We start from the raw sequence: 23,510 nt of genomic DNA on the forward strand, positions 1-23,510 counted from the left end.
GCGCAGGCTGGCACCTGCAGCTCTAATTCAACTCCTAGCCTGGGAACCTACATATGCCGTGGGTGCGGCCCTAAAAAAAAAAGAGAATATACATATAAGAGAAAGTATTCCAAATAAGTACATTTAACAAGTGCCTGAAACTTACTCTAACCCATGTGCCAATTTTTATTTTAGGCAACTTGTTCGGAAAGTCTCTTTCACACCTGCTCCAGCATAAGGAAAAAGGGCCCAGGCTCAGGCACATCATAGGCCCAAGTCTGGTTCTCTCATTTGCCAGACGCGCAACCTACATGCCAGTTACTCAGTTTCTCCAGGCCGGTTTCCTGATCTGCAGACAAGTGAACTAACTACCCTGTGGGATTTTTTAGAGTAATAAATGAGACAACAGGTGAAAGACCGAAGCACTGTGCCTGGCACACAGTAGCAACTTAAGAAAGGCTGGTTTTCTTCCTATCTAATTTTAAGAGAATTTTTTTTTTTCAAATTACAGCATGATGAGCAGTTATTTCCATTACTTCTGACAAAGTAACCTGAAAATACCCCCAGTGGAAAAAAAAGCAAACATGGAAAAATTAAAAAATAAAGATGGAAATACACATCTTTTTTTTCTTTTTTTGCTTTTTAGGGCATCTGCGACCTATGCCACAGCTCACAGCAACGCCGGATCCTTAACCGAGTGAGTGAGGCCAGGGATTGAACCCACGTCCCTATGGATTGTAGTTGGGTTCATTACCGCTGTGCCACGATGGGAACTCCTACAGCATCATTTTAAATCAGCGCTCTCCATCCTTGGTGGCATGATGCAACCCCTGGGCAGCTTTAAAAACAACCCCAGAGATCTTGATGGAATTTGGTCTGGGATGGCTGGCATGTCTGGGATCACAGCCTGGACATGGGAATGTCTAAAAGCTTCCCTGGTGATGACAGCAGGCCTCCCAGGTTGAGAACTCCTATTAAATGCTCCGCTGAGCTCAAAAGGAAGTAAGAAATCCCCGTGCTGGGGAGGAAAAAAATCAGAGCAGTGAGAGCTGGTATCTCTTCAGTCCTAGATGGCTATTATTCTTAGTACCTTAGGATTTAACAAACAAAACATATAGGGAGAGGAAACTGGACACCCATGCCAGGTGAGAGGTCGAATGGAGACCTCCTCTCATTTGAGAACTGAGAAGCCAAGGCTCTTGACAGAAGACACCTTCAGGTAAAGAATGAACCAGCCAAACATCGGTCCACTATCAGGGAGGAAGAAACTTCCTCTGCCCTTCTGGGTGCTGCTGGTGCTTCTAAGAATTAAATTAACGTGAGACAGATTAACAGGAGAAAATCCCAGAAACGTTTTATAACATGTAGACATGGGAGCAACCCAGGAAAACTGAGTAACCTGCCCAAATGGCCAAAGCCCTCACCTTAAACGCCGTCCTCAGCTAAAGGCAAAAGAGGATGTTGAGGGTGGGGAGAGTCAGTTATGAGACATGAGCAGAGAAAGTCCAGTAAACAAGGGTAAGGTTGTTATGCAAGTTTAACTCCTTGCCTTCTCCACTGATAAGAGCTTCTAGAGGTTTGGCCGCCCTCCTGTTCCTGGTACAGCACAGGAGACGCCCTTACAAATGAAGCTATATACCTTATATATGTCAGTGTTTCCTGCAAATGTTTAGCTCCTGCTTGGTTTTTCAGAATGTTTTTCCATGTCTGCTGTTTCCTGGGAAAAAAACTAGCTTAAAACGAGTAATATGCTGGAGTTTCCCTTGTGGCACAGCGGAAATGAATCCGACTAGGAACCACGAGGTTGCAGGTTCAATCCCTGGCCTTGCCCAGTGGGTTAAGGATCTGGCGTTGTTGTGAGCTGTGGTGTAGGTCACAGACACGGCTCGGATCCTGCATTGCTGTGGCTGTGGTGTAGGCTGGCAGCAGTAGCTCTGATTCGACCCCTAGACTAGAACCTCCGTATGTTGCAGGTAGGGCCCTAAAAAAAAAAAAAAAACAAACAAACAGTAATATGCCACAGAACTCTGTTTTGGGGATGGTAAATTCTGCTCCCCTGTACCCCCAGCAGGGGAGGACAACAAGGACGCTTGTCTGCCTGGACCCTGCCTACAGCAAAGTGCACCCTGAAACTCTGTAAGCACAGCATTCCTCCACAACTAAGGAATCAACATAAAAAGTAATCTCAGGCTGCTCGTGGTGCTGCAGCATGAGACAGATGCTAAATGCAGCAAAGACAGCTCAGGATTCCTACAACCAAACCCCACAAAGAGGAGACCACAGGTCCAACCTACAGAACACCTAAGAAAATAACCATGCAGGAGAGCTGGCATCCCTCACAAGTAGGACTTTTCAGACAGCCATGATAAAAAAAATTATTTGATTGTTTTTAACAAAGACAAAACCAGACTGTGAGGAAAACTGCATTATCAAAAGGCCAAGAGTTGGGAGTTCCCTAATGGCTTGGTGGGTTAAGGATCTGGCATCATCACTGCAGTGGCTCGAGTTCCCTCCCAGGCCCCGGGAACCTCCCCAAGCCAAAGGTTGGCCTGGGGGGAGAAAAAGAAAAAAGAAAAAAATCCCATCACCCAGAGATATTCACTATTGACAGTGAATTTCATGCTTGTATTTTAATCTATATATTCTTACATTTCAATCCATATAATTCTTTCTATATTTAAAACCTTTTGGAGATCATATTTGTATGGTTTTGCGTGTTATTTTTCACATATTATCTATCTGTCTTCTTAAATGGGGAAGACTGAACATAAACCTTTTCTGGCTGATTCAAGACTCAGCGTCACTGAAAATCAGAAGCCTTGGCTTCTCTGAGTGGGGTCACATGCCTGCTTGTTCCCCCCACACTGGAAGGCCCTCTTTCTAGGGCCCCTTTCCTATTGATGTGCTTTTTAGTAAGTGTTTTAAGCAATTAACTGGATAATGAAGCACATTGGAATTGTGACTAAAATAGAATAAGTGGGATAAGGAGCGGGCCTCCTCCAAAGGCTCAGGAAGGTTAAACTGCTTTTGGCCTAATTTCTGGTCCACAACTGTTCACCATGGGGCTAAGATCAGTGCATGATGTTAGAAACTCTATACCATCGACGATTTCTCTGAAGCAACATTGCTTCCATGAGTTATGATATTATATTATAATTGTATTAAAATGAAGAAGTAATTTTCCATATTTTGGGCGGGGGGGGGGGAATGCCAGCAAACACATGCAGGCATCTAACTCTGAGCCATTGTTTTCTAAAAGCAAAGTCAGTTTCTCTAGAAGAAACAACCATAAATGAATTGAAGGTTACTCAAGAGATCCACAGATACTTGCCAAATACCTGTGCACCAAGCCCCCAAATTGAAACAAGTGTGGTGGCTACCTGCGGGCTGTGTAACCGCTTCAGCCCTGGACACAAGGGAAAAGGCAGGAAGAAGGCAGGCGAGTCAGCCCGGGCCCCTCCAGAACCAAGCCTGGAAACTGCAGGTGCCGACCTGTTAGGGGAGATGATAAACCCGTATGTTGAAACCACTCTGGATCTATTTATTGTTACTTGTCCAGACAGCATTCCAGAAACTGTGGTCTGTGGTCAAGAAACTCAGAGTCCAAGTTACAGATTCATCAATGATGACCATCTGGGCCAACAAAGTCTATGGCAGGAGTCCCCCGCCCCTGCCTGCCCCCACTGCCGAGGGCTCTGGGAACATAGGAGAGCCACCTGAGTCACATGGCAAGGTCAGGGGACATGCCTCGAGGGAGCAAGGGTTGGAGGAGCTGGTGACAGAGGAGGAGACATCAGGAAGAAGACAAGTCAGGGAGGCTCAGAAAGGTCATGTTGGTGACTTGTGGCTTATAACAGGTATGCCCAGCCAATAAACATATTCTTAAAAAGTAACATAGGTACCCCTTTGCCCCAACATCTTATTATGAAAAGCTCCACGTTTTCAGAGAAATAGAAAGAGCTGCACATATACCCACCACCCAATCCTACAGTTAACGTGCTGCTTGCCTTTTGCTTCATGGCAAAGCCAGTCATCTGGCAGCCCTCCACCCACCCATCCATCCATCTTATGTTCTGATGTGTTTCCATGTAAGCTATATACATCAGTACACATCATCCCTAGCTTCACTCACATCTTTTTTATTGTTATTATCATTGGTCACACACGCAGCATGTGGAAGTTCCAAGATAGGAATTGAACCCTCACCACAGCAGTGACAATGCTCAATCCTGAACCACTAGACCATCAGGGAACTCCACATACATCCATTTTTCACAAAACAATTCTATCTGCCCCAGAATGATCTTTAAGGGGCTTGCAAACCTCGTAATTGTTCTCTTCCATTCCAATTTGGGTTCATAGCCAATACATGAAAAGTCAAAACACAGACCTTCCAACAATGGGAACTGGGGCCTGTGACACCAGGCCTTGGCAGGCTCACCCCTCAGAGTCAGAAATCTTTTATTGGGAGTTCCCATCGTGGCGCAGTGGTTAACGAATCCGACTAGGAACCATGAGGTTGCAGGTTCGATCCCTGCCCTTGCTCAGTGGGTTAACGATCCGGCGTTGCCGTGAGCTGTGATGTAGGTTGCAGACGCGGCTCGGATCCCGCGTTGCTGTGGCCCTGGCGTAGGTCAATGGCTACAGCTCCGATTTGACCCCTAGCCTGGGAACCTCCATATGCCGCAGGAGCAGCCCAAGAAATAGCAAAAAGACAAAAAAAAAAAAAAAAAAAGAAAGAAAAAAGAAATCTTTTACCAGTTGAGAAACACACCACAGATTCCCCCCCCTTTTTTTTCCTTTTCTTTTTACAGCCATACCTGCGGCATATGGAAGTTCTCAGGCTAGAGGTTCAATCCGAGCTGCAGCTGAGGCCTACACTGCAGCCACGGCAATACCAGATCCTTAACCCAATGAGTAAGGCCAGGGATCGAACACACATCCTTACAGAGACAATATCAGGTCCTTAGCCCACTGAGCCACAATGGGAACTCCAATAGATTCTTTTTAATATGTCTCCACCTAACAACGGGAAAGCTGTATCTATAGTGGGCTTCATTTCTCTCCAAAAAAAAAAAAAAAAAAAAAAAAAAACATTTAAACGCTACTCTATGCTTAGCTGTGCATCTTAGAAAACTCGATCTCCTAAGGAAGGATATAGATATAAAGCATTGGGATAGAACTGCCCATATGCAACGATAAAGATGGTTCAGGGTATAGTGGAGAGCAGAACAAACTCTGGGAAAAGAAGTTCTGGAAAGGCTTCAGAATTGAGTAAGAATTCACCCAGCAGAGTGGGGTGAGAGAGGGAAGCTTTCCATGCATAACAGAGGGCATAGCAAAGCAAGAAAGGCCTGAAGTATCAAAGCAGGTCCCAGAATCACATAATATTGAAGCATAGGAATGGGGTGGGGAAGTGACTGGGTGTCACATCTCCAAAGACAGATGTGCTCATCTACAAGTAAGCCTAAAATGCTGTCTTAAGAAATATATCCAGGAGTTTCCGTCGTGGTGCAGTGGTTAATGAATCTGACTAGGAACCATGAGGTTGCGGGTTCAATCCCTGGCCTTGTTCAGGGGGTTAAGGATCTGGCGTTGCCATGAGCTATGGTGTATGTTGCAGACATGGCTCGGATCCTGCATTGCTGTGGCTCTGGTATAGGCCAGCGGCTACAGCTCCAATTAGACCCCTAGCCTGGGAGCCTCCATATGCCGCAGGAGCAGCCCAACAAATGGCAAAAAGACAAAACAAAAAAAAAAAAAAAAAGAAAAGAAAAGAAAAAGAAACATATCTAGGAGTTCCCGTATGGATGAGAAAGGGAAAGATCTGGCATCATCACCGCTGCAACATAGGACTGGCCCAGGACTTCCGCATGCTATGGGCACAGCCAGAAAAAGAAAAAGAAAAATAATAATAATAATAATAATAATAACAATAATCAAAAAGGGAGACAATCCTAAATCTGGGAGAATTTAGTCACCCAAAAAGTTAAGGACAATAATGAAAACAGACCATAGAGAAATGAGGAATTTATGAAATCATACCTATAATAAATATTAAATAAACAAGGGAGGCTATTGCTTACAGCAGAACATCAAAGGCAGACTAATAACAGTACAGGGTGAGGAAGCTAAAAAAAAATATAGACATTTTCCATCTATCAGAGTTAAGACTGGTTCAGGCAAGAATCAGCAGGAGATGCTAAATCTAAAGGGGAGACTCAGATGAGGATCGGGAGACCGGCACAATCTTGAAGCATCTCAGGTTACTTATGAATCCGACTCCTCATCTTAACAAGCAGCAGTATTAAGTATGAGGACAAATCCCAACTATCCAGACCACTTCCGGTTACAATCCAAATTAGGAACAATCCGATCTAAATGAGGGTCCTGAAGAGTCCTCCCCTTGAGAAGCAGCATCTCGGATATGGAGGAACACAGGAAAGCGATGGATGGCAGGGATTGCAAATGCTGAATAATGAACAGTGACGCCGTCCATTTGGGAGCCATCATTTCTATGGACACTGAGAGTCAACATGCAGTCTCCCCATTTCTTATCATTGAACACCGACCTGTTAGATAGTTGTGAAAAAATGGCTGTATATACCAGCGGGCATGGTTGTGAGAATACAAACTGACAGCACAGAATCCCTGTATCATTGTCCTTCTATTTTATTTTATTTTTGTTATTTTACGGCAGCACCCACAGCACATGCACAGCATATGCCTACCCGACAGCCACAGCAACTCAGGATCCAAGCCGCATCTGGGACCTACACTACAGCTCCCGGCAACACAGGATCCTTAACCCACTGACTGAGGTCAAGGATCAAACCTGAATCCTCATGGATCCCAGTCGGGTTCCTTAACTGCTGAGTCATGAAGGGAACTCCATCATTGTCCTTTTAATGACACAAATGTGGTTTTTTGTATACAGTCTCACAGGCACTCCTTGGGCAGAAAGGTTAAGTAGTGTCTTATTCACATGAGTGTCCCCGGGGACTAGGGCTCTTACTGACAGTGAATCAGAGAACTAGAAATGCTCAGAGAATGAATACGGAGTGAATGAACCGTGAGAGAAGAGTCTTTAAGAAATAAAAATGAGAGCGCTTTTTTTTTTTTTTGTCTTTTTGCCTTTTCTAGGGCCACTCCCACAGCATATGGAGGTTTCCAGGCTAGGGGTCGAATCGGAGCTGTAGCCGCTGGCCTATACCAGAGACACAGCAACTTGGGATCCAAGCTGCATCTGCAACCTACACCACAGCTCATGGCAACGCCGGATCGTTAACCCACTGAGTGAGGCCAGGGATGGAACCCGCAACCTCATGGTTCCTAGTCGGATTCGCTAACCACTGACCACGACGGGAACTCCGAGAGCGCATTTTAAACAATTTTCCATAACACGTACTATGCCACATTTTTCATCCACGTTCCATTAAAGAAAGGTTTATCCATTGTGTGTTCTATTGTGAACGTTGATCCTAGAAGGTAAACAATTAAGGGAGCAGCCCTCCCCAGAGGTTCTTTTTGTGGTTTAACAATAAAAGCTGTTAGCTACAAAAATGTTTAAATGCACACACACAGACTCAGGAGCCAATTTGAAGAGATGGATCCGAGATGGAAAATTAAAGATCAGCAAAGATAATAACTGCAATGGATTGAAACACATCCAGTTTGTTCATAATGATACTAAAAAAGCATCTTTCGAGGACTGGTGAAACAACCCATTATTTTTAAAATTGGTAAGTAAAGGGACATATAAAAAAGGGATATATAAAAATATATCTTGCTTCTCCTATACAAGCTGTCCTAACAGATGACCAAATAATAGATGAAGCAAAGTTTCCCTTTACGAAATATTCTAACTAATCAAGGAATGACAGATTTTAGGCTATCACCATTTTGCAACTCCTCATGAATTAAGAGATCTGCTAACATTACAAAGAAGAGACAATCTGACATCTTGAAAAAGACACAACCATCAAGATGTATCCTTGCCAGAAACCTTCTAAATCTAACCACTGATTCACCTGAAGTACAGGGAGACAGAGGAATGTGCTCTACAGAATAAGACACACAGTTGCTTCAACGGATAAAGTGCAAGAAAAAAAGAGAGACGGATAGAGTTCCCGTCGTGGCTCAGAGGTTAATGAACCCAACTAGTATCCATGAGCACGTGGGTTTGATCCCTGGCCTCGCTCAGTGGGTTAAAGATCGGGCATTGCCATGAGCTATGGTGTAGGTCACAGATGCGGCTTGGATTCAGCATTGCTGTGGCTGTGGCGTAGGCAGGCTGCTATAGCTCCGATTCAACCCCTAGCCTGGGAATTTCCATATGCCACAGGTGCAGCCCTAAAAAGACATTTAAAAAAAAAGAAAAAGAAAAAAGAGAGATGGAGAGTGAACCCGTAAATTATGAGACATAAGAGCCATATCAACGGATTGAAACATACGGACCAAATTTGGATCCCAGTATGAACAAACACACACACACATAAGAAAACTGGGGAATTCTGAGCATTGACTGGATTTGATAAGAATTATTGATAAAAAATTTTCACATGACTACATTTAACCTTACTACAAATGAAGCTAAATGATTTATGACATTTGCTTCAGAGTTATCAAGGGGGAAAAGAGCAGGGATCTAGATGAAATAAGATGAGCCATAAACTGATCATTGTTGACGCTGATGGATGGACACAAGGTAGTTCATTATACTATCCTCCGTACTTTGTTTTTTGTTTTGTTTTAATAGCTGTAACCCACAGCATGTGGAAGTTCCTGGCCCAGGGATCCAGCCCCAGCCAGAGAAGTGACCCAAGCTGCTGCAGTGACAACACCAGATCCTTAGCCCACTGTGCCACAAGAGAACTCCTAGATGCTTATTTTTGATGGAATACACTCATGGTACTAAATTATTACTTTAGTTTCTTGAGGATGTTCTAGTTACCAATATTTACATTAAGAAAAAAAAAGCACAAATTGCTCCTCTCAACAAAACCTAGAAATTCAGTTCAGGATAATTTTTTTAAAATTTGCCTAAACACTCCAAATCTTCTATATTATGTATGTGGCAGGAGAATGTATCTGTGACAAGAATGCATATCTCCAGGTTCAGGATTGCCAAACCATACCTATAATAACCCCCGTATTTTATTTCTTGCCATAAATCACTAAAATTTCTCTGAAGCCCTCCCAACTCCCCTCCAAAATAGCAGAGGACTACCTAAAGTAACAGTACATTAAGAGGCCCTTGGAGTTCCCATCGTGGCACAGTGGTTAACGAATCCGACTAGGAACCATGAGATTGTGGGTTCAATCCCTGGCTCGCTCGGTGGGTTAAGGATCCAGCCTTCCCATGAGCTGTGGTGTAGGTCACAAGACACGGCTCAGATCCCGAGTTGCTGTGGCTCTGGCGTAGGCTGGTGACTACGACTCCGATTAGATGCCCAGCCCGGGAACCTCCATATGCCGCTGGAGTGGCCCTAGAAAAGGCAGAAAAAAAAAAAAAAAAAAAAGAAAAAGAATAAAAGGCCCTTTTGGCAAAAGCACATCCAGTAAAAATGAGTTTTTAAAACATTTTGCTAAGTAACATTAAACATACATAGTTTAAGGTACTGTCTGCCTGGCATCCTTCTCTTTTCTTTTTTTATTTCTGCACCTGCATCATGTGGAAGTTCCCAAGCCAGGCATCAAACCGGAGTCACAGCAGTGATCCAAGCCACAGCAGGTCCTTAAACTGCTGAGCCACCAGGGAACTCCTTGGTATTCTGTTTTAAAAACTGCTCCCCTCCACCATCCTCATGGTTACTACAGGAGAAGGGGCAGGGCTCAGGGAGAGAAGACATGCCAGGCTAGCATGTGGCCCCATTCTCAGGGAGAAACTGATCCCAAAGGGGCACGTGACCCAAGTACGGGGTCGTTGGTGGCTACAGCTGGGAGACGAGCCCCCAGCCAGGGCTGAGAGAGAAGCAGGAACCCCTGTGGCCCTTCAGACCATGCACTGCCTGGTCTGAGGTTATCATTATTAGTTCTGAGATAGGCCCTTAAAACAGAGATTACCAGATCACCAGATCACCAAATAAAGTAAGTTTTGTCTATTAAACAATGCTCCACATAAACAAAAAACTGCAGGTTCAGTGGCTGGGTATTTCAAAGTCCCTATAGTTTTACCAGAGATACTCTAAAAATTAGAGCAACCTAGTCTGTATAAGAATCTCATCATTTCACCCACTGATTTATTATTTAGTTTATTAATTACTATTCACTAGTAATCAATTAGTAGTCAATTAATTATTAAACCCTTATTTATTTAAATAAGGATTGCTGATCATTTGACGGCTATCCAGCTGGCAGGGATCTGTCTGGCCATCTCTTACGTGACTTCGTGATCTCAGGAAGGAGCACAGGCTTTGCAGTGGACAGCTGAACCTGGATAGCATGACAGTGGCTCTGGGCACCTGAGTGCCTGGCAGTTGGGTCACCTCGCCAAGCATCCTGCGTTGGCTTGCTGACTCTCTCCACAGCCACAAACTTCCGAGGGCTAAGGCTGAACCTCTGTTAAATCCTTCTAGCAAATGAAGATACTCAGTCTTAACTCCTCAGGCTGGTAAATCTGCATTTCCTGATGGCTTTTCATGAAATGGGACCTTCCTGGAGTGACGGTCCTGGTAAGAAACAACTTAAGTCCTCAAGGGGCTCAGTTTCTCTTACTGGAGCCTCAGCCCTTCCTACATCTAGTAACTTAAAGAAGGAAACTCAGGGGTTCCCCGATGGCCTACCAGTTAAAGGATCCGGCATTGTCACTGCTATGGCTCTGGTCGCTGCTCTAGCATGGGTTCAGTCTCTGGCCCAGGAATTTTATAAGCTGCAAGCAGAGCCAATAACCTCAGTTTTCCCCCTCCCTTGTGCAGCTGCTATTGTCATCAGCCCCAGGGAACAGAATATTTTTATCTTCTCATACATATATGACTCAGTTTCCATGTCTAGGAAAACAAGGAAGTTGAATTAAATGATCCAAGTTCCTTTCCAATTTTTTGCTGCATTTTTCTGAAATCCGATCTGCAAAACAACTTACATTAGCGCTCCTGTGCACCTAAGGAAATTTGTTTTAGGTATTTGTGTTCCCTGATGCATATCTCTTTATCTGTTCTCCTGCCAAAGGTGGGGCGGGGAGGTGGGCGACTACACAAAACCAAACGAAATTAACTAAAACAAAACCAGAAAGTTCTGCTTTGCTCATCACAAGCACCCTGCCTCTGGTCTGTACCGCTGGGTACACATTACTGCTTCTGCCAGGACTGCCCTTTCTTCACCATGACCTCCCTGGACCTCCAGCTCAGCTGACCCTCAGTCCACGCAGGCTCCCAGGCCTGTCCGTACCACCCACTGAGGCAAAGCGGTGATCTCCTCCAGACCAGGCCTGTCTCCCCTACTGCACCGAGAGCTGCCCATGTGTCTTTGTGTGCCATGCACCTGGCACTTAGGAGACCCCCAATCCATGGTGGACTAAAAAAAAAAAAAAAAAAGAAAAAGAAAGAAAGTTCTCTGCCTGGGTTGGGAGGCCTCAAAAAGACAAGTGGTTAACTCACAAACTTTGAAAAGTTAAATTTCCTTAAAGGATGACTTTCCTCAACTACAAAGCAAAAAGAAATGGTGCGAGGTCATTTGCAAGCTCTGATTGTTTAAGCATGTGCAGTTACTTCCAAAATAAGGACCTCCCCCACCCTACCCTCACCTCCAATGGACCCTGGGGATTTCACTGGCCTTAAAGAATCTGCCAAGCCATACAGACTCCAGTTCCTTCTACCCACAAAGGCAGCCGCGGAGACATGAGGGCTGCTTTGCCTCCGGATGGTTGAAGGTCAAGTCTGAACCCAGCATACGTGGGTGGCTCTGTCCTAAAAGACTTACCCAAAGTGCCGCTTAGATTTTTCACCTAGATTCACCATGTCACCGCTTAGATTTTTCACCTAGATTCACTTCCCCATCATCCACTAGCATGTCACATGCACACAGAGCCTGTGGAACCTGCAAGGTCATTTAACTGGTTCAGAGCCCCCACTCTCAGCCAGGACACCTTTAGTGGCTGCAGGGGGTGGGAGGCGGGAGGACCTTCAATTATGGGGTGAAATACTGCAATTCCTGGATCAGAAAGCTCTTTAAGAGTCAGGAATGCACAGACAACCAGAGCCCAAGTTCTAAAACAAAGACCTAGGAGGAAATGTTCCATCAGAAGCAGTGAGGACACACCCAAAAGAACTGAAAGCAGGGCCTCAAATCGGTATTTGTACCCCCATGTTCACAGTAAATATTCACATCAGCCAAAAGGTGGAAGCTGCCCACGTGTCCACTGATAGATGAATGGAAGACAAAAGGTAATCTATCCATACAGTGGAATAGGACTTAGTCTTAAAAAGGAATGAAATTCTGAGATAAGCTACAATACGTATGACTCCTGAAGACATTCGGCTGAGTAAAACAAGCCCCTCACAAAAAGGCAGATCCCTCTCTGCTTCCACTTATAGGAGGTACCTGGAATAGTCAAATTCATTGGGATGAATTCATAAGGAGAACAGGGGTTGCCAGGGGCTGGGGACAAGGAGGATGGAGAGTTCGTGATGAATGGGACAGCTGCAGAACGGGATGCTGAAAAAGCTTTCAGAGACAAAAACAGTGGGCCAACTGTACAACAACATACATGGACTTAAGGCCACTGAACTGTACACATAAAAACTATGAAAATGAGGAGCCCCCTGGTGCCCTAGTGGTTAAGGATTCGGTGTTGTCACTGTGTGGCTCAGGTCACTGTTGAGAGGATTCAATCCCTGGCCTAGGAACTTCTGCATGTTGCAGGCATGGCCAAAATAAAAAAGTGTTAAAATAGTAAATTTTATGTTAGGTATACTTTACCCCAACTTCTTTTTTTTTTTTTTTTAAGTAGTTACACGCCCACAACAGTGGGTCAGAAGAAAAAAAATGCACAACTTGAAGTCTGGCGTCTGCCATTGGGAAGCTAATGGCCTTGGTTCAGCTGGCTCCCTCGGCCTCAGTCTGATCTAGTAAATCCAGAAGAGATCTGTGTCCCCGGGGTCATGATGAGAAAACACCTACCTACCACGATACCTGGCTCTGATCAGGCACTCTGCTTCCAGAAATCCACTCGTATGTTCTGGAAAGTCTTGGAAAGAAATGGGCAGAGGAGCCCCAGCTATGCCAAGGCAGGGCGAGCTGCCAGGCTTGAGGGAGGAAGAGACAAGGCCAGGGTGACTCCTTCGCTCAGATTCTGCCTCCCAACAACCAAGGTGGCACTTGTCCAGGGCTCCATCCCAGACAGGAAGAGGCCTGGCTCTGGTCCTCATTCAGCCACTCATTCTGTGATGAGACGAGTCCCTTTACCTCTGGGCCCAAAGGATGGACAGCATTTACCCACCCCCCACCCCCACCCCCGCACCTCGTGCCATACCTGGGAGGAACCAATGCGGAAACCCGCAGTAAAGGCTGGACGAGCATTTCCCAGCCAGAAACAAGGGTAGAAATGCTACCACCTCTAACAGAGGTCCTTTGGTCCTTCCTCCTTCTGTCACCCACAAGGACAGTGGCACTCGCCTTCAGAGGCATTCACAAGGGGCACTGTAGGCCCTGACTGAAATCTCCCCCGGAAGCTCCTGAAATCTAACAGAGGTCACCTCTCTTTCTCTCCCCGTTGTGTCAGGGTGTGCAGCTCTAGGGCACCAGAAGCTGCCACCAATCCAGCTGCCACCAGAAGCTGCCACCAATCCAGCTGAGATCTGGGAGCCACAGTGCGGGAGCAGTGGGGAGGGCAGCACGCTGAGGGGCGTCCCTCTACCAAGTCCCCCAGACGCGCAGGCCCCCCACTCTTCCCCACAACTAAACTCTCATCCCACCAGGATGGCATCCATCACCTGAAATGACTAACCCACCCCCACTGCATCCCCCAGCCCCTGGGCACACTGGCAAACTCTTCTAAAAATGCTCCTCTACCTTCTGGCTTATCCTGAGACCCGGGGGTCCCAGGGGACACGACATCTTAAGGGGATGCTATTTCTCCTCATGTGCTTCAGGGACAGGAGGAGAGAAGGGTCCTTCTTCCCTTCCCCCCACCAAGTGTCACATCCAACCGTCTCCTTCTTCCTCTTGCAAAAGCCCTGGGCCCCCACCTGGCTGCTAGCATCTCTGGACCTCCTCTCACGGCCCTCGTTCACTCGTGGTACTTGCTTCTGACTCACAGGCTTCCTTTCCACCCCAACCCCCATCATCCTCCTCAGCGACCTCTATGTTCACACTGACCACCCGCCCAGGAGCGTGGCTGCTCTAACCCTTGAACTTCTCCTCTCTCAAAGCTTTTTCTTTTTCTTTCTTTCCTTTTTTTTTGCTTTTTAGCACCGCACCCAAGGCCCATGGAGGTTCCCAGGCTGGGGGTCTAATCAGAGCTACAGCTGCCAGCCTACACCAGAGCCAAGCTGCATCTGCGACCTACACCACAGCACCACAGCTCATGGCAATGCTGGATCCTTAACCCACTGAGCGAGGCCAGGGATCGAACCCACAACCTCATGGTTCCTAGTCGGATTCATTTCTGCTATGCCACAACAGGAATTCCCCAAAGCTTTTTCGTTCCTTTCCTGTGACACTACTGTGGTCACTTCATTATCATCAGCGTGATCATCCTCTCCTCTCACTGTCTGGCCCTGGCCCCCATCCCTCTAGCTCACCTGCTCATCCACCCCTCCCCCATCATTCTCTGCCTCTGGATACAAGAGCACTGGTTCCAGCACCTTCCCTCAGTGCATGGACCCCCAGGGATCCCACTTCCCTCCTTCCCCAACTGAGACCCCATAGCTCACTCTGCAAACACAGTCACCTTCCTCATCGCCTCACTATCCTGCCTGGCATCTGCACCCAACAAGCAAATGCTGCTGGAGTGGGAAAGTCACATGACCAACCTTAGGAAACACGAGGAGAAGTGTGTTTAGGGTCACAAACTGGGAATGGGTGTTCACTCTACACGTCCAAGAAATCTTACTGTGACGCTCTCCGAGGCCCTCCCCACGCTCACGCTCCACCAGTGACCTTGCCTCATTTTCCCCAAACAGAAGCCATGGAGCACAACGCCCTTACCACTCCTCTGCCAAGTCTACAAACCCACTGGCATCCATGCCTATCTCCTCCTCGTCTGCTGCTCTTGGCAGAGGCCAACTCTCCACACAGGTGTTGGACTCTGTGCCACCCACACCCCCATACCAAGGTCATTCCTGTCATTCTGTTTAATCTTCATCCTAAACACACTTACCATTTTTATCCTCATATTCCCCTCTAGCTAGTGACACAATTTCTCTGTAGGCCTAGTTATCTGTACCAGTGCCTCTCACAGTACCTGGGAATCTTGGTCAAAGGCACATTCTGATTCAGCAGGTCTGGGATGGAGCCAGACTCTGTTTTGGGAGTTCTTGTCATGGCGCAGCAGAAGGGAATCTGCCTAGCAACCATGAGGTTGTGGGTTCAATCCCTGACCTCACACAGTGGGTTAAGGATCCAGCATTGCCATGAGCTGTGGTGTAGGTCGCAGATACAGCTCAGATCCCACATTGCTGTGGCTGTAGATTTAGGTCGCCAGCTACAGCTCCAATTGGACCCCTAGCCTGGTGTGGCCCTAAAAGGATTTAAAAAAGAAGAAGAAAAGAAGAGGTTCAGAGAGTGTCCAGACTGGAGAAGCAGAGTTCATTCATGTGCCACCATGGGGGGCGGGGGCAAATTCCATGAGGACAGAAGCTCCTTGGTTTGTGACCTGGGACCTGTATCTCTTCATCTGGCTGTTGATTCACGTCCTTTAACAATCTTTGTAAGAAACTGGTCATGAAGTGATGAAATGGGTTTCCTGAGTTCTGTGAGCCACTCCAGCAAATTAATCAAACCCAAGCAGGGGGACATGGGAACTTCTGGTTTATAGCTAGTTGGTCAGAAGTACAGGTAACATCTGGGCTTTGTGACTGGCAGCTGAAGCGGAGGGCAGTCCTGTGGGACAGAGTCCTTGACCTCGGGAACCTGGTGTTATCTCTAGGTAGAGAGCGTCACCATTGAGCTGAATCACAGGTCACCCTGCTGGTGTCAGAGAATGTCTTGGTGCTGTGCCCCCACACATAATCCACATTGGAATTGGGTGTAGAACCCCTTTAGAAGTTTAAGAATGGTGGGCAATGAGATCCTGCTATATAGCACAGGGAACTATATCTAATCACTTGTGATGAAACATGATGGAGGATAATGTGAAAAAAAATCTATATATGGGTATAACTGGGTCACTTTGCTGCACAGCAGAAATTGACAGAACATTGTAAAAATCAACTACAGTAAGATTTTTTTTTTTACGTTTCAAAAAATAACAGGAAGTTCCCTTATAGTGCAGTGGGTTAAGGATCCGGCATTGCCACAGCTGTGGTGCAGGTTGCAACGGCAGTGCCGTTCGATTCCTGGCCAGGGAACTTTCCCATGCTGTGGGTGTGGCCAAAAAAAAAAAAAAAAAGTTAAAAGATGGCAGAAGGTACTGAATGAACACATATAACTTGAGATTTTAAAAAGGCTTAATATGCGAGGATGAGCAGAGGTACCACATTGGCTAAAATCCATTCCTAATAATGGGATCAGCTAATCTACAACAAATGCCTGGCCACCAACCTTTTCCTGTTTTCACAGGGGGAGGGGAGTGGAAGGAAGAGGGGGGCTGATAGGAGAGGCAGGATAAAGAGAAAAGAAAGATACTAGCTCATAAATTAGGGCAGCAAACAGGAGACAGGCCAAAAATAGGAAGAAAGGAAAGGCAAATTGTGCTGACTTTTCTAGTCTGCCTAATGGCGACTAACAACCTTGAACTGGGTTGGAATGAACTAAAGCAATTCTCAGAAGACTTCATTTTCTGAAGTTACAATTTAACTTGATTTATGAAACCTTTTGTTATAAATATGCCCAAGTCAAAGGATATTTGTTCTATGTTAGAATCATAGAATTTTTAAGAGCTAGGAAGAAACCTACAGGCCTTTTAATCGGGCTTCAAGCTCAGGGTTCTTAAATTCTTCTCTGCACGTAGGGACACTTCAGAAAGATTTCATCTAGAAGTTAAAAGAATAAAGCTCTTTTTGTGCAGGTGAATAATTAAAATGTGTTAGGGCTTGGAGCTCCCTCTGTGGCACAGTGGCTTAAGAATCCAACTATAGAAGCACATATAGGTGCAGAGGCGCAGGTTCAATCCCTGGCCTGGGAATTTCCACATGCCAGGGGTGCAGCCATTTAAAAAAAAAAAAAAGTTTTTTTAAAGTATTAGAATTTCAAAAAAGAAATGAAAACTTGCTAGACAAATAAATATTGTCCGAAGTTTTCAGGTAATTGGGGGAAGGGCTCTATTTTTTCTATTGCCAGAATGCCACTATTTATTTATTGGCCTTGCTGTCAGGGCTCTAGGAAACTTTTTCTTGTGATTATGCCTCTTTTGCCCCTCCCCTTTTTAAAAAACTTTGTATGGGGCATTCCCGTCATGGTTCAGTGGTTAACAAACCCCCGACCAGTATCCATGAGGATGCAGATTCGATCCCTGGCCTCACTCAGTGGGTTAAGGATCCCGTGTTGCCATCAGCTGTGGTGTAGGTCACAGACACAGCTCAGATCCTGAGTAGCTGTGGCTGTGGTGTAGGCCAGCAGCTACAGCTCTGATTCAACTCCTAGCCTGGGAACCCCCACATAAAAGACAAATGACTAAAAAAAAAAAACTTTTTATAGTGGCAGGTTTCACACATACATAAAGTTAGAAAGAAGCATTTAATAAACAGGTTCTCCAAGATGTTTTTAGCTACCATGTCAGTGAGTTTTATTTCTTAAAAAATACACAGATGGTGGAGTTCCCCTTGTGGCTCAGTGGTTAGAGAACCCACATCCATGAGGACGCGGGTTCAATCCCTGACCTCTCTCAGTCGGTTAAGGATTTGGCATTGCCCTGAGCTGTGGTGTAGATCGCAGATGCAGCTCCGATCCTGAGCTGCTGTGGCTGTGGTGTAGGCCGGCAGCTACAGCTCTGACTCAACTCCTAGCCTGGGAACCTCCATATGCCACAGGTGTGGCCCTAAAAAGCAAAAAAAAAGAAAGAAAAAAAATACACAGATGATTAACAACTAACTTTGCTCATCATGGAGATCATTTTGGGCTAATTTTTAACCAGTTTCTTTTAGGGTTTCAAAAAAACAAAAGAACAAACAAAAAAAACCTCAGCTGTTTCATTTGGTTTAGGGACCACCAAGATTTTGTTTTAGTTTAGTTTGCTTTTTAGGGCCACGCCCATGGCATATGGAAATTTTTTAGGCTAGGGGTCGAATCAGAGCTAGAGCTGCCGGGCTACACCACAGCCACAGCAACTCGGGATCTGAGCCTCATCTGCAACCTACACCACAGTTCACGGCAACACCAGATCCCCGACCCACTTAGCGAGGCCAGGGATTGAACCCATATCCTGCAGAGCCAGGAAGGGAACTCCCCAGCGAGATATTCATTTCTAATTTCCAAAGCTACTGTATATTTATTTGGCTAATTAATCCTAGCGCCTGACAAGGAAGGACCAGAAGAAAGAACATAAAACTTCAAGTATAATATTAAAAGTTTCAAGAATGGTAAAAATTCCAGCTGCATTTTCAGCTCCTACAGTACACACTCCAGTAAGCACCTGAAAAAAAAGAAACCATTAAAAAAAGGAATTGTGGTAGATAGGCTCCAAGAATGCCAATGGTCGGGGTTCCCATTGTGGCTCAGTGGCTAATGAATCCAACTAGGAACCATGAGGTTGCAGGTTCGATCCCTGGCCTCGCTCAGTGGGTTAAGGATCTGGTGTCGCTGTGAGCTGTGGTGTAGGTCACAGATGTGGCTCGGATCTGGCATTGCTGTGGCTCTGGTGTAGGCTGGTGGCTACAACTCAGATGAGGCTCGGGTCCTGCATTGGCGTGGCTGTGGTACAGCTCCGATTAGACCCCTAGCCTGGGAACCTCCATATGCTGTGGATGCGGCCCTAGAAAAAGACAAAAACAAAAAACAAGCATGCCAATGGTCTTCAAGCTTCTCCAGGGCAGTCCACTCCCATGTTACACCAGGTTGGCCTCTGTGCTGGCAGAAGCGACAGTATGTCACTTAGATACCAAGACACTGCAGTTTCCACTTGATCATCCTTTCTCCCACTTGCTCCCCGTCTCAGATCACTTGCCCTTGGGAGAAAGTGAGCCACCATGTTGTGAAGAGTCCTATGGAGAAGCCCCTTGGTGAGGACTGAGGCCTCCAGCCAACAGCCATGTGAGTGCGCCATCTTGGAAGCAGACTCTCCAACACCAGTCAAGCCTGCAGATGTCCACAGCCTCGGGAGAGACTCCGAACCAGAAGCACCCAGCCAAGCCACTCTCCAGTTCCTGAACTTCAGAAACTGTGATAGTAAATGTCTGTTGCCTTAAGCTGTGAAGTAGGGGGTAATTTATCACACATCAGTAGAGGATTCATTCAAAAGACAAACTTTAGAAATAGCTATGCAGGAGGACCAAATTACTATACATCCTTCAACTCCTGCCGTTTACTAAGCAAAATTACCCAGCTTAGACTATTTTAATTTGGATCAAAACTAACTTAATATTATGTATGTCAATTCCCAATCTAGTGGGCCTAAAATACATTGCATATAAACTGCCCACAAAGCATTAACAAAAGCAATAAAAGACAACAATATGTTAGCAATTATCTATTAATGGCACCTTTTCCTGCATTTATATTTCAATTTTTAAAAAAGGAAAAACTCTGCCAAAGACTTGTCTACAACTACAACAGAGAACACTCAGGAAAATTACTGCAGTTTATTTTATCTTATCTTACTGTCTTTTCAGGGCCACACCCACAGCATATGGAAGTTCCCAAGCCAGAGGTCCAATCGGAGCTGTAGCCGCTGGCCTACGCCACAACTATGGCCACGCAGGATCCAAGCTGTGTCTGCGACCTACACCTCAGCTCACGGCAACACCGGATCCTTAACCCGCTGAGCAAGGCCAGGGATCAAAACTGAGTCCTCGTGGATGCTAGTCAGATTCGTTTCCACTGAGCCACCACGGGAATGCCAGTTACTCTTTTTTAGAGTAACATCAACTTGAACTTGAGACCTGGCTGGTATTCTGTAGTTGCTATTGTACCTTCCTGCTTTGACACTTGGCGTCCACATTCTCTACATCTTTCTCTCCACTCTCACCCATCCAAAAGCTTATTACACCCTCTTGCCTACCCGGCCTACTTTTGGGAACATCCAAGGACACGTACACATGCACATCCATACTTGTATTCCTAGGCACCAAAAAGAACTGAGGAGCCAAAGGACACAGCTCATGGTCAAATCTCCAAGGCCAGATATTTACCTGGCCTTGGTCAGATCAGTGGGTCTGTGCTGAGCAGACAGCTGATGCTCCACAAACACCAGTTTCCCTCCACCTCCTCACCCACCCCAGCCCCCTCTGCATGATGAAGGAAGAGTCCCATTTTCTCTCGAACTTGTTCACCTCTTCTTTCTTTCTTTCTTTTTCTTTCTTTCTTTCTTTCTTCCTTCCTTCCTTCCTTTTTCTTTTCTTTTCTTTTTAGGGCCATACCTGCTGCATATGGAAGTTCCCAGACTAGGGATCAAATTGGAGCTGCAGCTGCCGTCCTACGCCACAGCCACAGCAATCCAGGATCCTTAACCCACTGATCCAGGCCGGGGATCAAATCCGCACACTCATGGATACTAGCCAGGTTCTTAACCTGCTGAACCACACTGGGAACTCCTCAGTCAGCTCTTTTATTCAGACTCTTCAGCAACATGCATTCGCTTTAGAAAAACATCCAAAGGGCTGTTTGTTTAGAAGTATAGGCAGCCCAGGATAATAATAAAAAAAAAGAATGTATGTATATGTATAACTGGGTTACTTTGCTATACAGCAGAAATTGACAGAACATTGCAAATCAACTATAATAAAAACAATTTTCTTTTAAGTACAGGCAGCCCCCAACTTATGATTCAACCTACAATTTTTCAACTTTATGATGGCTAAAACAAAGGTGATATGTATTCAGTAGAAACCATACTTCAGAGGTTGAATTTTAATATTTTCCTGGGCTAGCGATACATGGTAAGATCCTCTTGTGTTCACAAGACCTAAACAGATATTTCTCCAAAGATATACAGATGGCCCACTGGCGTGTGAAAAGATGCTCAACATTGCTAATTATTAGAGAAATGCAAATCAAAAGTACAATGAGATACCACCTCACACCAGCCAGAGTGGCCATCATCAAAAAGTCTACAAATAACAAATGCTGGAGAGGGTGTGGACAAAAGGGAACCCTCTTACACAGGGGGTGGGAATGTAAACTGGCACAACCACAATGGAAAACAGTACGGAGGGTATTTAAAAAACTAATAATTGAGTTGCCATATGATCCAGCAATCCCACTCCTCGGCATAAATCCAGAGAAAACTCTAATTCAAAAAGACAGTTTGAGTTCCCATTGTGGTGCAGCAGGAACGAATCTGACTAGCAAACATGAGGTTGAAGGTTCGATTCCTGGCCTTGCTCAGTGGGTCAAGGATCCGGCATTGCTGTGAGCTGTGGTATAGGTCACAGATGCAGCTCAGACCCCGGGTTGCTGTGGTTGTGGTATAGGCCAGCAGCTCTAGGTCCGATTGGACCCCTAGCCCGGGAACGTCCCTGTGCTGCAGGTGTGGCCCTAAAAAGACAAAAGACAAAAAAAGAACAAAAAAACATTAGTCAAGGAGAGGTACTCTGAATGGAGGCAAAAAGACAGAACCTGTGAATGGATTTTAGCTGATATACATATATACATTTCTAATAAAAATTATCAGTATTGAGAATATCTTCCATTTAGTAGAATTTTTCTTCTCTTGTAGAAGGTATTTTCTTAATTAAAAACATTATAATCTATAGAGAAGAATTAACTGAAGACGTCTACAATTTCAAATTTAACTGTAAAATGCAACTGTGAAACAGATTGCGGGCATTTTTTTGAAAAATTTAAAACATTAAGACCATATTGGAAACATACTTTTTCAGAAAAATGGTGTTAAAGACAGTTATGGCTAAGAAACCAATTAAATTATGTGGCTATGTACCAAAAAGGAAGGAAAAAAAAAAAATAAGACCGTTCGTCTGCAAACTTGGTGCTTCGAGCGGCTCAGAGTGTGCAGGCTGCTGTCTCCAACCTACGTGCTGTCTCTGCGCCCACAGCGCACTGTCTGCACCGCCTGGGGGGCTGCGGATGGGCACAGTCCAGGAGCTGGGCACCAGCCCCGCTCTGCTCTCTGTGGGAAAATTCACAGACAAACATGTATGGATAACAACAGAAAATGTCATTGGAACAGTGGGAATCAGCAATTTTGCACAGGAAACTTTGCGAGATGTTTACTGCAGTCTGACTGAAGTTGGGACAAAATTGAACAAACAAGAGGAGTTTGGTGCTTTGGAAAGTGTGAAAGCTGCCGGTGAACTCTATTCTCCTCTACCAGGAGAAGTAACTAAAATGAATGGAGCTCTAGCAGAAAATCCAGGACTTGTCAGCAGATCTTGTTATGAAGATGGCTGGCTGATCAAGATGACACTCGGTAACCCTTCAGAACTAGATGAACTAATGAGTGAAGAAACATATGAGAAATACAGAAAACCTATTGAGGAGTAAAGTGGAAGCCCTAAATAAACCAGTTTGAAACAACTTAATCTAGCATAGATGTCTTAAATTAGTGGTGGATAGATTTTTTTTTTTTTTCTCTTTTTAGGGCTGCACCCCTGGGCATACGGAGTTCCCAAGCTAGGGGTCTAATCAGAGCTGTAGCCACTGGCCTACGCCACAGCCACAGCAACGCCAGATCCAAGCCTCCTCTTCGACCTACACCCACAACTCATAGAGATGCCGGATCCTTAACCCACTGAGCAAGGCCAGGGATCAAACCGGCAACCTCATGGTTTCTAGTCGGATTCCCTTTTCCACTGGGCCATGATGGGAACTCCAGTGGTGGAGAGATTTTTAAAAAGCAACTTTTAGGAGTTCCCATCGGGCATGGCTCAGTGGTTAATGAATCCGACTAGGAACCATGAGGTTGCAGGTTCGATCCCTGGCCTTGCTCAGTGGGTTAAGGATCCGGCATCGCCATGAGCTGTGGTGTAGGTTGCAGACGCGGCTCGGATCCCTTGTTGCAGTGGCATGGTGTAGGCCGGCAGCTACAGCTCTGATTCAGCCCCTAGCCTGGGAACCTCCATATGCCATGGGAGTCGCCCAGGAAATGGCAAAAAAAGACAAAAAATAAATAAATAAATAAATAAAAATTAAAAACAACCTTTAGCAAAAGAACCTACTTACAATGTTACCAGAAAAAATTACCACTTATCTTCCTAATGACCTCAGATAAACAGTATGCATCTTTTGCACAGCACCCTATGATTTTCAGGCTAGGCATCAGT

The 23,510-nt window shown here is 45.5% G+C and overlaps 1 protein-coding gene and 1 pseudogene across 8 annotated transcripts in view; one reads left to right on the forward strand and one right to left on the reverse strand.

Annotated features, from left to right (window-relative positions):
• RALB (RAS like proto-oncogene B) overlaps positions 1 to 23,510 on the reverse strand; it is a 54,097-nt gene that overhangs the window by 23,026 nt on the left and 7,561 nt on the right. Inside the window, exon 1 of one of the 8 annotated variants that reach the window (XM_005654173.3) lies at positions 3,360 to 3,471. The exons of the other annotated variants lie outside the window; for them this stretch is intronic. The gene's annotated coding sequence lies outside the window, so the exon portion shown is untranslated. Of the gene's footprint in view, positions 1 to 3,359; positions 3,472 to 23,510 lie in introns of those variants that run through there. 8 annotated transcript variants of the gene reach the window in all.
• On the forward strand, positions 3,605 to 22,731 carry LOC102164362 (annotated as a pseudogene).

This window comes from Sus scrofa, chromosome 15, assembly GCF_000003025.6.
Source record: "Sus scrofa isolate TJ Tabasco breed Duroc chromosome 15, Sscrofa11.1, whole genome shotgun sequence".
NCBI classification, from domain to species: domain Eukaryota; kingdom Metazoa; phylum Chordata; class Mammalia; order Artiodactyla; family Suidae; genus Sus; species Sus scrofa.